General features: G+C 38.7%; 1 protein-coding gene across 1 annotated transcript in view; it reads left to right on the top strand.

Moving 5' to 3' along the window:
* CA10 (carbonic anhydrase 10) overlaps positions 1 to 16,253 on the top strand; it is a 208,826-nt gene that overhangs the window by 42,915 nt on the left and 149,658 nt on the right. The window lies entirely within an intron of this gene.

The raw sequence follows: 16,253 nt of genomic DNA, 5'->3' as shown, positions 1-16,253 counted from the left end.
CAAAACGTAAGCCTATTGATTGCTTCTCCGGCATAGCTCCCTTTGTACTTAACGATAGCATTTTTTTCTAGTCTTATTTGGAGCCTTCAGGAGGCTGCAGTATTGCTCACCGTCTGGTGCATTTTCCTTGTCAGTGAAAACATGGTGCTGTCTGAGCCACAATAGTGTTTTAAACAGTCTGCACACACTCTTCAAAATCATTCAGTCTGGTGCCAACTCTGAAGAATTAACCAGCCATATATAATTATTTATTGGAACAATAATGGTAGTTTTTCTTTTTTAAACCAATATATTGGAACACTTCATTTCTGCAGGGTGATAGAGCATAGATTCTGGAAATCATTCACTTATTGATTGAAACAGTGTAGTATGTATAATATTTCAGTTTTGCTTCTCAGTTAAGGATAGCTTGAAAGAAGTAAATATTTTGCACCAAATTTTTTTCATGATTTCTTACTTCCCTTAGTGATTTTGCAAAACCTGACTGTTTACAAATCATGCRACTAGAGAGGAAACTAGTATTTTTTGTATTTTTGCGTGGGACTTAAATATGATTATAAATGAAAAAACAGTCTCACTTTTGAATCAATTATTGATACAGTCCATAATTTTAGGGTAGCAAGGAACAGGTGAGTTGACTGCTTTTAACCTGGAAGAAAAAAAAAGGAAAACCCTTGAGGGGAGACATTTGATGGGCTTAGTTCTAATACAGGTATGGCAAAATTTGCTCATCTTATGAATTCTAACCGAATTATAACATTGAGATTTCAATTGAGACACCAGTTCTGTTGCCCTTTCTCACTTGACTAGCACCATTGTAGTTACTGAAACTATCAGAATGAGTCTGTAAGTTGGAATCTTCCATAAAAATGTAAAGAGGCTGTTTGGAGAGTGACTAGCACCTCAAAGGTTTGATTTGTCCCTGAACTTAAATATGAGAAATGGTTAAATTTGATATATTAAGACCTGTTTATGGCTCTACATAATACTGTTCCTTCACAAGCAGGTACAATTCCGTGTGATACAACCTGGACCCAAGGTTTTGCCAACATTTAGTCTTTTTGAAAGTGAGTTATGGGTACTGCATCTGAGTTAAATGAGTTTTCCAGATTAATGCTTTTGTAGGTTGGATTTTTCAGACAAAGCCTCTTGTTATGCAGATACTTGCGTTTTACTGGGTGATGAAATGTTCCTTGGCAAGTCAGTGATATTACTGATAGAACTATGCCATGCTTCTTTATAATCAGAAGTATATTTAACAATCTTAATCTATGTCTCTGAACTTCAGATCACACAGAACTTTAAGAAAATGTAAATATTTGCAGTCGTTCCATGTGTTTACCTGTTTTTTAATATAAATCTGAATTTGCTTGCTTTCATGAATAGATGGAGAAATAACACGAGATACTCTGTTTGAGTGGTGATTTGTAGTGTTCTCTTTCAATAGCAAGTCACAGCAATGGTGGAAATATCAAAGTTGATATAAATGCTAAGCTGCATATGTGAGAAATGGGATTTCTTTAATTCATTCAAGAAATTGCTGCAAGTGGCTGCTGAACAAAAGTGCCAATTTAATGACATTCTAGGATGTGCGGCAGGGCTGTGCTGGTTGTCTCAGGGGCATGTTCTTACCAAGTACAGGTAAGAACACACAAGGTGTTTGTTCATCTGGCTGTAGTCCAGCGGTCTTTGTCCAGTAACTCTTAGTAATTAAGCAGGATTAAGGATTAGGTAATTAAGCAGGCTTTTTCTTAAAAGCTTTTTAGCAGTCCTTCCCTAGAGTTGCCAGCCAAGCTGAATCCTGAACTCTCATCATCATGCAAGAAGTACAAAACAAGCTTCAAAGGCATAAACCACTCTGGCTGATAGCATAGCCCATTTACTGCCAGTTCTGATGGGCCATTTTTGTGGGCAGTGACTAGCCCTTAAAAAGAGATGCCAACAAAGATGGCTGCATTAACTAGGAATATGCTGATTTTGGTGGGGGGTTTTTTGTTTGTTTGGGGGGGTTTTAAGCTACATCCAGCTTCTGCAAATGCTTCGCAATCTGTGCAGGATATTTTCTTCTAATTTGTTCCCAGTTTCTAGCTAGCTTTGTATTACCTAGGAGTCTCTCTAGAAGCTTTCTGAGACAGCTTCAGAAGCTTTCTGTTTCCTGAATTAATAACTACAGTCAGTCTCAGGCCAGGAAGAAAAACTGTGGCTACAGCTTTGTAAGTGGTGTTTTATCCAGAGATGCAAAGGGTGATGGGCAAAGGGAAATTTTTAGAAACTGGTGGGAGTAAAAACAGGAGATTGATGGGTAAATGTGTGTTAGTCACATTATCTTGTTCAAACTGTGTTTTAAAAGTTGTAATAGATGATGTTAGATGTAGTCATATCAGACTCCTCTCTATTTATGGCATGTGCACCTTTGAGGTTGCAGTGGTGGGGAGTTTAAGTTCATGCTTAACAGGCAGGGTCAAAGAGAACCTACTGTCTCTGTATGCTTCATGCTTAATACTAGCAGGTAACATATTTCTTAATCAGAAAGAAATAACCTGCACTCTTTGTCAGCATAGATTGCTGAGACACTTCCTCCATTAGTTCTATTTAGCATTGAAAAAAACCTACAAAATTCTAAGGCAATGGAGAGGAGGATGTAGAGGACCTCAGGACGTTACATGCACTGTTCTCCAGGGCAGTCTGACTGTGGATGATGTGTCCTGCAGAAAGCCTCCAGGGAATACACTCAGAGGAGCAGCAGCTCTCTCCACCTGCCGTAACATGGGCCTTCTCTCCTTCGCAACATCCGATACAGCTGAAGGCACTGAGATTTGGCTCCCATAGCCCCCTTGTGACTTGACTGGGAAACCTAGGATTGGGGATTATCCTTTTACAGGAGCTTTTGTTACATGCGTGGAAGACAACAGGTCATTATCTTCACTGCTTACTACTCCTTTGAACACTCGTCTGCACAGACCCTGTATAAGAGCCTTTATGTTGAGACTAAATACTTCTGAATAGAATCAATGACAGTCTTACATATGCCCTGTGGCTGCAACCATTTTGCAAACACACCTCTGAATACTTGTTTTCCTAAACTTCCTTCATATCTTTCACTCCTTCAACAAAATAAATAAGTACATTGCAGAGGGCATACTGAAGAACTCTGAAAATCTCAGATTTTAAACCTTGCCAAAGTTGTGGTTGGCCCACAGTTCTTTGCTAACATGGCCTTGAATCCCTCTTCCCCTCCTAACCTAATTACCTTTCTTGTTTTTTTTTTTCCCCTCTTAAGTTACAGTTGCTATCCAGAGAAGAAAAATTGCAAGTAACAGATGTATCTGGGACTACACTTTATTATACTGACGGGACCAAATGATTCATGTTGTCTCCCTGTCTATTTCTAGCCACAGCCAGGCACTGCAAAGGTCAAGCCTTCCCTTAATAACAAATAACTGCATTGGATAGCATGATGCATCTTGCTGTGTTACCAGCTGTCTAGTACCTCTCTTGCTGAACGTGCAGGCTCCTCCTGCTAGGACAAAAGCAATATCCCTTTTCTGCTTCAGAAATGTGCTAATATGGAAGACCTTCAAGGCAGTAATCTGCAGATCCTTGTCAAGTATTGTACCTCACACTTCGCTGTTAGGTCAGATGCCAATTTGGGAACAGCAGTATTCCAATTACTATTTGATTGATGAAGCTGAAGTGCCTCTTTCCCACTAGTCTGAAGTGGTTACGCTTACTAGATACCTCACAGTGACACTAGTGTGGGTTATAAGAAGGAACAATTAAGTTGCACTGATTCTTTGAGACAGCTGTAGTTTGTAGGGCTACCACAATCTGCGTGGCAACCATAGCTTTTAGTTGGGAGGAAGTTTAAGAGATGATGGTTGCCATTTTGTCATTAATGCCCTCCAATAGGAACATAGGGAGCAGTATCCAAAACATCTGCTGTCCTACTTGCTGTGGGTTCTACAAGGACTGCAGAATCTTGAAGACTTACAGTTACTGTTGGTTAAGTAACTGTTCTTTCTGCAAATTAAACCTTTTTTTTTCCTGAAATATTATTCCAGCCCTTTGAACTTGTTAAAAGTGAAAAGCTAGCAAGTCCTCCTCTGTGGTCTTTCAGGGGTTCATCATACCAAGATGAGTGTATCCTCTTCAGTTTTGCTTAGAAAAGGAACATTCCTGTGTGGGATGTCAGAGTTATCATCAAAAGTTTAGGGTTTTGCACTAAAAAAATAAGACTAATATCAGGAATCTTTCTTTTCTTAGGTTCCACACTGTGACCTAAAAGCAAAGGAAGGAATTTCCAAGTATAGGTGAATACATATGAAAAGGTTTATCTTGTTCTTGACAGTCTACTAAATATAAAAGCAGTTGAAACAGTGGTCCGTGACCAACTCATTAGTAACTGAAGGCTTGTATGCCTTTACTTGGAAGGACTATTAAAGATAGTTTTAAGTGCCAGTCAGCAAGGCTCCTGAGTGTATGTATGGTATAGTCAAGGAAAAGTTTCTTATCTTATGCCTTGATAAGCTACTCTTCACACTGAATCTTAGTAGTTCACATCACCCTTTGGAAGTAGAGGTTTTGATGGTATCCATGTCTTAGAGAACTAGAAGCACAAGGAAATCTGGAAACCTGATAGAAGAATCAGTGGCTGTTCTGTTCAAGACCCAGACTTTTCCAAACTAATAATCCAGATTCAAAGTCAGTAATGATATCTGCCATGGTTGTTTATGTAGGATGTGACTTGGATTCTTGGCTTTTATATATTAATTACCTCAGATTAGCAGTCATTCTTTTAATGTGTTTTTGCACAGGCAAAACATGGTAGCAGTCATTGTTTCCTATGTTAAAGGATACCTTTCTGTATACTTTTTCATTGTATAGCATAACTTAAGTCTCAGTGTCCCTTGGAGAAAGAAATCGCTGAGAAACAATACCAAGGAATAACATTTTTCTGTGCTAAATGTTCTTCTGTGATGGCCTGTGGTGACTGGACTTAATCAGATAAGGGGTACAGTGCTTCATCTTATGCTTGCTTAGCTACTTCTCCCGTAAGTCTACGTGGGATGAGATGAGGGATCACAGTTTAGCATGGAAACAAAGCTAATGGGTGACACTGAGCAGGTTGCCTCCCCACTCTTCGTGTCATTTTCTCACTTGTAAAACTACTTTTGTAAAGTGCTTTGATGAAGAGAAGTGTAGTGTAAGTGTACTATGATTAAAGTTTGTGACTATCAGTTAGGAATCCATGAGGCTGTTTACATCAGGGCATTGCAGTGACTTCAGGGGGACTTCTCCTGACCCTTACAGAGGTGATGAACCCAGCCTATTAATACAGCCTGCAGTTTTCAACTCTTACATCCCATTAATACAATTTACTGTCATTAGGGTAGAATTTGCCAAGTCATGCATAGGAAATTATGGTCACTGCAGCTACACTCTTGTCTATGATTAAAATAAACTTCTGAGAAATAAGATCACCCCACTACTCCAATTATGGCTACTTGTTATTTGTTGTCAGTGAAAGATTTACTGTTACTTACAAAGAAATACCCTGTCAAATCCAGCTACCTGCCTAATGGAGGAATAGATCAAAAAGAGAAGGAAATCAGGCTGTTACCTGAAGGTAGATAAGTCATATACTATGCAAGTATTTTCCTTGTAGATGGCTATGATTTAAATTAGAAATATGGAATGAGGATTGTTATTAATATTTATTCAGTAGCCTGCAAGAGCTTTAGTTCTGAAAGCACTGTATTTGTGTACGTGTAGGATTACTTTAGACTCTTCAATTATGGGATTGCTATCGACTTGATGGCCTGAAACCACTCATTTGTACTCAGTGAAAATTTCCTCCTCTTGTAACACCTCTCTAAAAAGGTCAGTTGTGAATCCACTGAACCGTGAATCCGTTGAACACATTCGGAAGCAAAATCCATGCTCATCATTTGCCATGTCTGCCTGCCTGAGAATAAGTGGAATGATTATCTGAAGAAACTTTACTGTTGTTACACACATTAAAATACAGCTACTGTATAACTTCACCTCACCACATATTTCTGGGCACATGCTGTTTGTGGTCACTGAGAGATTTACTATCTCTCACAAAAAAAACTCACCGTAAAATACAGTCACCTACTTAATGCATTTCTGGTTACCTGCTGACCCTGCTCAGAGCTGTAAATCGCATTATAGTTAACCATTCTTGCCAAAAAAGGAAGCTTCCTGAACGTTATTGATTGTTTTTTCCACTAGTGAAAATATTACTTAAAAATGTCACTTTTTCCTTCCCGAATAGAATGTGGTTTTATATTTCGGCACTTTTTCATTTTGTATTTATAAAATGTACAAAAATGCATTAGTGTTTCCAAACCAAGCAGTCACCAACTTTATAGTCAGGACATAAACCCTGAAAATAACAGCATAACATCATAATGGGAAACCTGACAGGTCGTTAACTACAGCTGTGCAAATGGCACCGCTATCATTCGCAAGTGCGTGGCGACAAGCCCACAGCCTGCAGCCTCGCAGTGTCTGTGCAGAAGAGAAAAWTATTGAAGCACGCAGCACAAAATAACCGGGTCATGCTGCAAGTTGTTCGCTTGGACACCAGAGCATCATGCTGATAGATGTCCCCTCCCTCCCCCCACATTTGTAGGACCTGTTTTAGGCCCTCCCTCTAATTTACTGTTTGTATGTTTTTAGTAGCCAGGAGCTTCAGTTATGGGGGTCACTTGAAAAATGAAGATCTTTACACAGAGAGGTCATTTTACAAATATTAAGATGGATTTGCAGAGCTCAAGGTAACAGTACGGAGGCTGGGGGAGAATTAACCAACCAGTGTAGGTACCCATGTCATCAGGCAGTCTGCCTAGGGTCCCTGGGCTGCTGTTTGAAAAAGAAAAAGATGCCCCTGCAGGTCCTTTCGTTTGGCAGAAACCCAGGTCTTTTGCTGCTGAAAATGAAGCCAGATGACTACCCCACAAAGAAGGAACCCTCGCCGACAGGACAGGCACGCTGCTCTTAGCATACCTACTTCATGTGCATTACCAGATTTTTCATTTCAAAGGCTGATGAGATGGCATTGTCACCTGTCTACCTCAAAACTGAATGAAAATATGAACACTCATCCCTCGCTGTATGCACTGTCCATATGTGCGTGCATTGTAATAGAGCTGAAGAAAGTTATGTGATTATTTTCAGTGGCATTTTGGCATTGTCTCATAGTATCTGTTGTGATTTCAGCAGTGTTGAGGAAGAAGAGGAAGGAGGGTCGTGTGTGCAGGGCAAGCAATAGCCTATTGCCTAGCCACTATGTTTCGATTTAAAAACAAACCCCAAGGTTGAAACCTAGCATTTAAACCGTGACATTTCAGTAAAAATGATCAGATGGTGAGAAGATGAAATTGTTCTTCCTTGTTTACAAGGGATACTGTGGTCACATTCAGTTTAGTAATGTCTCTGAAATCCAGGGGTTATTTTGTTTTTACACTAGAATAATTTGAAAGTAAGTCTGGTTGGAGTAGTTTGTACAAAAGCCTATTTCTGCAAGTTTTTAAAAATCCTGGGGTATTATTTTCGTCTGAAAAAAGGTCCCAGTGAAACCAGTGGGATTTGCTTGCTAATTCAAGTGCTGTGTCCCTTCAATAAAGGCATCAGAAGCTGGCTCTTTAAAAAAAATCAGCAGTATTTACAAGATCGCGTTCCTCTTGTGATGTTTTTATATAAAGCATATCTCTCCAACTTTGTTACTCTGAGTGAAATTACATACTTACGCAGCTGTGTGGTGTAGCCCACATCACTTTTCTTCTAGAGTATTTACACTGCTATTGCATTAATAATGTGCTTTTTCTGTGTATCACATTTTATTAGTGTATCTTTTGTTTCTCATGGGGAGGAGGGGCTGAACGGAAGGAATAGACCTATTTCTAGCTCGAATCCACTAACAGGGAATAGGATGAATAGGATTTTCTGTTCTGAGGGAGGAACTGCTCCTTTGAATCATCAGTCAGATGCAGTTAAAGCCATATCATGGGCCAGCTGCCCTTCTACAACATGCAAATAGGAAGGATTGTTAATTCCCAGCTTTATTCTCAATTAGAACAGCAATAACTGTATGACTTGGAGAATATAACATAGGAGAAAGCATCCTGGACAATGTAGTCAACCTTTCTGAGCCTGTATTTTTAGATTAAACTGTACTGTCTATGGCTGCAGAGTATCTATTCAGTATTGCATATCAGGCCATTTCTCAGAAGTGAGTTTTGATTCCATTTAATTTTTCCTATCCAGCAGCTGGGCATCTTCAAATAGCTCTTCTTCCTACTTTTAAATTAGGCTTTCTTAAAATAAAGAGGAAATAAGTGCCTGAAGTGTAATAGTAGATGGCTGAAACACTTATATTGCATGCCCTCACCAAGTTCTATTATGCAGATACTGACATCTTTAGAATTACCCAGTATTTTAATGTACATTTTAAATTGGTTAACAGGAGTATAAATCAAAGTAATAGAGAAACTAGTCTCTCAAGATTTTATTGCTCATTGTAATTTAACTTTCATGGGCATATTGCTTTGAGGCAGGACTTGTGGCTTTATAATTCTAGAGACTGGTGGCAAGAAGCTGGTGCCTCACTCCAGAGTCTGCTGAAATCAGTGGAAGTCCTTCCACTGACTTGAACAGGAGGCGGCACAGGGCCATAGTCATGGTATTCTCGCTGCTCTTGACTGCTTAGATATGGTTTCCCAGTTTAGAATGCTGTCCAGTACAAATTCATTTTTAGATAGAGACTTTTAAACAGTGTATCCCAACATGTTTTACAATATTTTTCATGCAACTCCTACGCCTAATTTAAGCAAAATAATAGCTAAGAGGAAAAAAATTAAGATGATAATGAAGGTTATGTATGTGACTGAGATATGAAATAAAAGTTATGAGCAGAAATAGGGTCTTTCTTCCTACACTTCTAAAACAGTGTAATTGCAAAGGTAGAAGTTTGGAGAGGACCAAAGAAAGATCCGGGGTAAAGTGGCAGAATTAGATTGAATTGAAAGAAGTGAAGCTTTTCTTCTGTATTAATGAAGCTGAGGTTTCCAGTTGCCTTAGCATTTTCTCCTTCCTTGCTGGTTTCTATAACTACTCTTTTTACAGCCTTCTTTCAATTAACAGTACATTCAGTCAGGCACCAATACACACTTAAGCAAGAATATAGAGCTACATGTAATATTTGTAGGTAATACAGATGTTCCCCCAGTTAGTCACATCAAGTCATGAGTATTTGTATCTATTAATTATAGTAAGTACTTAACATATGTGTAAGTTGCGTGTCCAAAGTCAACCTAAAACACTACTAGATTGTAAAGAAAGAGACTTAAAGCAGCTCCAGAACATGAATATTTTAAAATATTGGAGAGAAAAATTGCTCATTTTTATAAACAATGTCTCTTGATTCAGAAAGTCCAGTTGAAACACATGGAATAAATTTTTCTAACAGTTTCCACTTCCAGAACTGGTTTAACAGTCTAAGTCCCAGTGGCTTTTTAAGATTGACGGCCGGATCTACAAACTGTGTTTAAGTGCTTTAAAATGTAAATGACTGGCCAAGGAAAAGGAGCTAAGTTGGTAAGATGCACAATTCCCTCCAAAAGGGTCTGGGATTTAGGCATCCAACATGCTTAGGCAAGAAGATAAGATCCCAGTAGGCACAAACTGATCATTAGTGCCTAAAAGACCATTATAATTCTGGCTGTAAAGTTCCAAAGCATCTAAATAATTCTTTAAATGAGAGCTTTCGCCCTTGGAAGAGTGTTCTCTGTTGCTTTAGGGGTTGAGAGAGGGGCAAATAGCTAAAATACGAGTTAACTCATAACCCTACCTCCCCAAAGCCAGCACCTATTAAATGGAAATCCAGAGGAAGTTAAATGACGTTAAAGCAGTATAAGCAGAAGAAATGAGTTCAAGAGAAAGGTCTTATTGCTTCTTGCCTCCTTCTGGAAAGATTTCTGGTAAACTGTTTCTAATGTGCCCTTCAGGAAGCCGTTACTGAGATTCTGGCATTTAATTTTCAATTTCTTGCTTGACCTTGTTCTGCAACATGAGCTTGCATTGGTGTGCACACATAATGTACATAAAGACACGTTACACTGGTTAATACATGCTACTGTTGCTGGGCCGTATATTTAGAGCAAGAGTTTTGTGGAGCATACTGTTCATAATCAGAGGAGAGGGGATTCTTAGTTGCAGGCTCTTAAATGCAAAGCTGCTGGAATAATGTCAGCTGGCTTTAATAAGGAAATATTTTCACAAGTGTTTTAAAGATGTATTTTGGCTTACCAGTCACACAGCTACAGTCACATTTCCCAAACTGTATTAAACTACAGTATATTACCCTCTGTGTTACTTCTGCCTCCGTAGAGAAATACTGTGCTAAATCTTGTAACATTATGCGTTGGCAGGACTGGGGAGTAACAGGGGGCACCAGTTCCTTGTGTTCTGTGTGAGCGCAGTGCTTTTGCAGACGGAAGAGCTGTCAGAAGCCCTGCCATTGCTGTCCCTGGATAGGGACAGTAAATGAACATTTTAGTCATGCTTTTCTGTACTAAAGGCAAAAGGAGTGGCATAAGAGCTTCTATCTTGATTTTGTGTCAGTAGAGGAAAGCCACACTTCCCCTCCCGATGGCCTCTTCTTTGGCTTGATGCATTTGCTTTTATAGGCAAAATCCACTATCAGGAACCATAGTGCACGAAGCAGCCTAGCACAGTACATATAGTCTTATATTATTATGAGATATACAGGTTTTACTAATGTGACTTCTAGAACCATCTTGAACGGCACAGGGTTCGCCATTAAAAATGCAGGGAAATTCACATTTTAGTGAAGTGCTTTTCTTTTACAGCACAGCAGGAGTGTAACAAATAGAACCAGATTTCAGTGTCCTGTTTGGAGAATCTTTAAATTTGGTATGTGTTTTCACTCCCTAACTTGCCTCTTTGCTTCCTGATAGATATTTGCAGTGACCCCAAGATGACACCGTGCCTCAATCCCAAATGGCTGTTGGTAATCTCACACTGCCACTGTTTTATATTTTCTCCCTGGCATACTTTGCATGGAAGTGACTGTTAAATATATAGAGAATTTCATATTGTGAATGGACATATTCCCAAATTTATGTGCATCTGCTCATGGGGTGTCTGAGTTAATGCCCAAATTTATTCCGTGTCTGAACTCTGCATTCACTGTAAGCTTAAAAGAAATGATCAAAGTTTAGCCTAACATTTTCCTAAGCTCAGCTGAGTTTTTCATCCTGAACCTTTGTTAGTGCCCACTGCTTCAGGAGAAACATTCAGCTGCCTGGTGGAGCTCACAAACACACCTAGTCCAATGAATAAGCAGAAATAACTATCTTTAGACATTGCACAAGTAGGTCGAATTCTGTTTCGTGTATTTCCTCACTCTAAAACAACCCAAACCCCCCAAACAGATGCAGCTACTGTGTAGTGCAAACCAAAATACCAAAGCCCAGAGGAGAAGATCACAATATGAAATTTCACTAGCCTCTTAACATCTTAATTTTTCTATTTATACTAGTATTGATGTTAAGCTTTTGGGCTTTATTTTTTCCAAAGTTACATCTCAGAAGTACCTACTTTACTATGTGACTCTGTAGTTGGGGTGTTGCACGTGCTCGCACATGTGTGTATTTTTATATAGATATATTTTTTCTTATATGCATATTTATAGAATTCAAACATTTCTAACATTTAACGCTCAGGTGTTTGATATGCAAGACAGTTATCCATAGGGCTCCTTATGTAAGACTTACAGCTATGTAACAATAGCAGGAAATAATACACCTATGATAGAAATTTAATCTGGTAGTTGGAGAACATATGTAAGTTATACTACAAGAGAAAGCTTAATTCAGTGAATTTTTATGATGTGTAGAGATGGATAAATTGCTCCTTGAATGGTAAGTGGCATTTTTGCATGAAGATACATAAATAAATGATCATTTTTTAAAAATATCTTTTAAGAATTGGAAGGACTGTTGAGATRCACATCTTTTTCCAGCACTGTCTTGTCAAGAGACAGTCACCTTATTTATGCATTCCTTTATTATTTATTTATTTATTTATTAAGTTTTATGTTTTCATGTGAATATTTTCCTGAAAGGATTTGGGCTTTTAGAAGTTAGTTTTCTAGAAATAAGCCACAGGTAAACAGGATGATACAATAATGTGGTGCGTGTATATAATTCTGCTTGAACATCAGCCAACCAATAACTGGCAAAAACCTACTGTCGTATTTATAAAGGCAAAAGGATGGGTCATCTTGGAAACCTCTAATGCCTTGTCTGCACTTTTAGACTGTATGTTTCTCATTATTTCTAAACAATTCCTACTCTGATGAGTTTTTGGCAGTGTCATCACTCTTTGGCACCAGGCTGCATGTGTTGCACAGCCGTAGTTATCTACCTTCAGACTACTCTCATTATTATTCTAAAATAGTTTGTATACTGCAAGGTAGAAATGATCAAGAGCATTGTATCCAAAACATTGTTTTCAGTGATAGTTGAAATTGGGTATTTGGGCTGCTTTTGAATTTCAAACACAATATGAAGCTTTGAACCCTCAAAGAAAAAAAAGCCCACTTCTACATTCACCTACGAAAATTCATGCCAAACTCTAGAGGCGTGAGCTATGAGAAACTTGGTGTATATTCCTAGTGAGAGCAGAGATCAAACAGATCTCTCAGTTGCTGTCAATTTATGAGTCTGGCTTCGAGGTCATGAGTGAAATACTGTATTCTGTAATTGAAGTTAGCTGACTAAAAATAAATACTTTTATTCATTTGAAATTAAAAATGTTTTTTAGCAGCAGAAAATCCCCTTGGTGACGCTAAATAAGGGCTCACTGAAAAATTTTTAAGATAGTAAATGCGAGTGTTCTGTATTGCATGGATGTGGACTTGAGAGACTTCTCAGAGGAAGATGACAGTGACATAGATGAAAGGAATGGCTTTTTAATTTGATAATAAATGAGGAAGAAGAAGAAAAGATCATTAGAGTGAGGGAAGATGGCAGTACACTTTAATTTTTAAAGGTTATCATCTCTGGGATTTTGTGGTAGACAAAATTCCCAGGGACGGATGTTGAAAGAGTAGTACCGTGAGTAGTTCATTTGATACAAATAGCCAGGTTCCTATGATCTTTTCTCTCTCATTTATAACCTCACCAGCGTTGCACAGTGTTCCTGTGCGGGCAGAATGAAGAGCAATAGGGCTAATCAGAAAAGGGGGAATAGGATGTTTTGGATAGAGGAACAGCATATCCATATTGTGCAAAAGATATCAAAGGAAAGGAAGAGAATTACCTATTTTCACTCTGACTTAGCAGTGCATGTTAGCATGCACTTAACTCAAACATACATGGTAGCCCTTTCCAGCCGCTGTATCTAAAGTTAGGAATGTGCTTGTAGGAGGGCCAGCAACCCACAAAAAAGCACAAGAATGTCATGATTGCTAGGTCCATGAGCAACAGTTTTATGCAAAATTGGTTTTTGCTTTGACTGAAATAAATGGAAATTGTATTTAGTGAAAACAGTAAGACCAGAATTTTAACTTTCACAAAATTGGCAGCTAAATCCAAGAGCATATGTCCAATTTACTGTGTGGGCAAGGCATTTCTACAGATCTCTAAAAATAAGTTGTGTGTATGTTTTCTGAAGGTGGGAGTGACCTTCTGGAGATACTTGAGCTTTTAGGAATCATCTTCAACAGGAAATGAATCACCTACTGAGTTCACCGTGTTCTGTAGGTATTTCTCTTTCTAAATTTAGAGTCTGTGGGACGAAGTCTCTTCTCACAATTTTAACTTCAGATTTACCCTATTACAAAGGGTGTGGGGGAATCAGGGCTTTGGGTTTGGTAATTGCTTTTGGATTCCACCACAATCAAAATAATTGTAATATGAGATACAAAAACAAAATTGATTAGTAAAAATGACTACTCTTTTATTTGTATGTGCACTTTATGGATAAATAGGTAAGACTGGTATGTACCTTCARTCTAGTCTCCATTTTCCAGCTGAATATAAATACCTAAATAAAATAAAAATCCACACAACAACAGGAAGATACAGTATTGAAAGTACTTAAGGAATGATCAGGTACTTGAGGTACCACTGATGGATGCCTGCATATATTTCATGTCATTGTAATTAAATTCTCAGTAGTGCTTTTGCACTGTCATGGCCTTATCACAGAAGATATTACAGTTCTTAATGTCTAGTTTCTTGCCATTCAGCTACTGAACAGAGTATTGTTGATGCTAATGTATAGACACTGCAGCTATTCAACTGGTTCAAGCTTAGCTGCTTACACCAGGGCCCTCTGCTGGTTTAGTCTACGGAGCCTTTTCCAGTAACTGTTTCTTTAAAGCACAGAAAGGAGAAAAAACATATTCAGCTTAGATATAAGGCAGCTCATCTCTAGTTAGTTCAGTGAGAATTCAGCAGTGTTAAATGTGGCTATAAGAATAGAAAATAGATAGTCAGCTTCAAGATTCACTTCTCTCTTTGAAGAAACAGGTTCCATTTCTCTCTACAGTCTTATTTGATTGAAACGAAGGAAAGATAACAGTCAGGCTGAGAAACCATCACCTGTCGCCCACAGTCCTGAAGGGATTCCAGGATCTGCTTGGGCATGGTGCAGAGATGCATCCCAGCCCTCTAAGAATCATCTGGGAAAAAGGGTAAATCGTTAGATATACTACAGCCATCATCTTTGACACGGGTCACGTGGAAGGATTCATGATAGGCAAGCCAAAAAGATTGGAGAAAAGGCACCAGGCCCTTGGTAAGGAATTTGGGTACTACTGTCAACAACTCTCCTCTGACTCTCCCTGCCATATCCCTAACAAAACCAGTCAAACCAGCAAGCCCAGCCAGCAAGATTAAACAAAGTCCACAAGCCACAGTGAAAGACCTAAAAGGCTGAGCTTCTTTGGAAAGAAAAGCTGCTTTTCATCAAGCTTTCAGAGTGAAGAATTATTAAGCGGTACTTGTTTTGGGATATATGCTATGATTTCATGGGCAAGCTTCCCAGAGATTGTTTGATGGAACAGAGAAGCCTCGTGGCAGCACGCCAGCTGGCAACCTCAACAGCACTTCATGATCTTTGGAACCCATAAGAAACAAGCAAAGCTTCCTCCACAGATGGCTATCTGCCTCCTCCTCATCCGTTCCTCAGTCTGTGACTCTGAAATCAATATTTTCATGGGCAGTTCAAAATTCCAGCTGAGTCTTCTATGGACATGCACTCTTCTAGCCTCTATTGGTAAGCATTTCTTCCATTTCTACAAGGGTTTAACCCATGGTTCTTGGTGTTGAAGGTCCTCACGCCTAAGCAACACGGATTGCCTTTTCCATGGCAAAATTATTGCATCACCTTGTCTCTTTTGTCTTCAGGGAACCCTGCTCTCCCATAAACTTCTACTAAAGTAAAATAAATAAACTTCATGTACTTGGCAATGACTCAGTCATATTCTCATTCTAGTTTCTGTACATTTGCCTTTGGTCCCTGTTCTGGGTTCCTTCAATCCATCCAATCATTGATGGTTTGGGAGAGGGACCTCTTATCATCTGTTAAATATGATATTTTGGTTTTCACAGTGCTGTGAAAGCTGAATTTTCACTTTTTAATAGGCTATGACAGCACCATATTTGAGGAGAGAAAGAATGAAGATTAATACTATCCGGTAATTAGCTAGTGTTATGGATGTCCCTCTGGTTTTTGAAAGACTTGCACAAAGTGTCACTGTGATTGTTACCTGAGCTTCACAGTGAATTAGGAGAAATCTGACCCTTAACTCAGATCAGATTTAACTGGGTTTTCCTCCCCCACCTCAATCCTGCCAAGTCTCATAACACAAGCTAAGCCTCACCCCCATATAAGAAAGGACTTGTTTGAAACTAGCATATCAGTTAAGTGCATTTAGGCTGCAAATTATACATGACTTCTGTGAATAGAAAGGAACTCAAATTTTCTGGTTCCGGGTGTTCAATACCTAGTCCACAGACGATTTCCATTATTCATAATTGTACATGCAGATCATTTGTTATCATTTTAGTTCCTTTGGAAAAAACATCAATGCATCATGAAACTGGGTTTCAAATGCAATATTTGCATTCTCAAAATTTTCTTTTAGAACATTGCAATTAAAAGAATACCAAGGGAAAGATGGTGTCAAAACAACA

Source organism: Apteryx rowi, unplaced genomic scaffold (assembly GCF_003343035.1).
Source record: "Apteryx rowi isolate R43461 unplaced genomic scaffold, aptRow1 scaffold_86, whole genome shotgun sequence".
In the NCBI taxonomy this organism is placed as follows: Eukaryota; Metazoa; Chordata; class Aves; order Apterygiformes; family Apterygidae; genus Apteryx; species Apteryx rowi.
The sequence above is the reverse complement of the archived record's forward strand: the minus strand, read 5'-3'. Positions and strand labels throughout refer to the sequence as shown.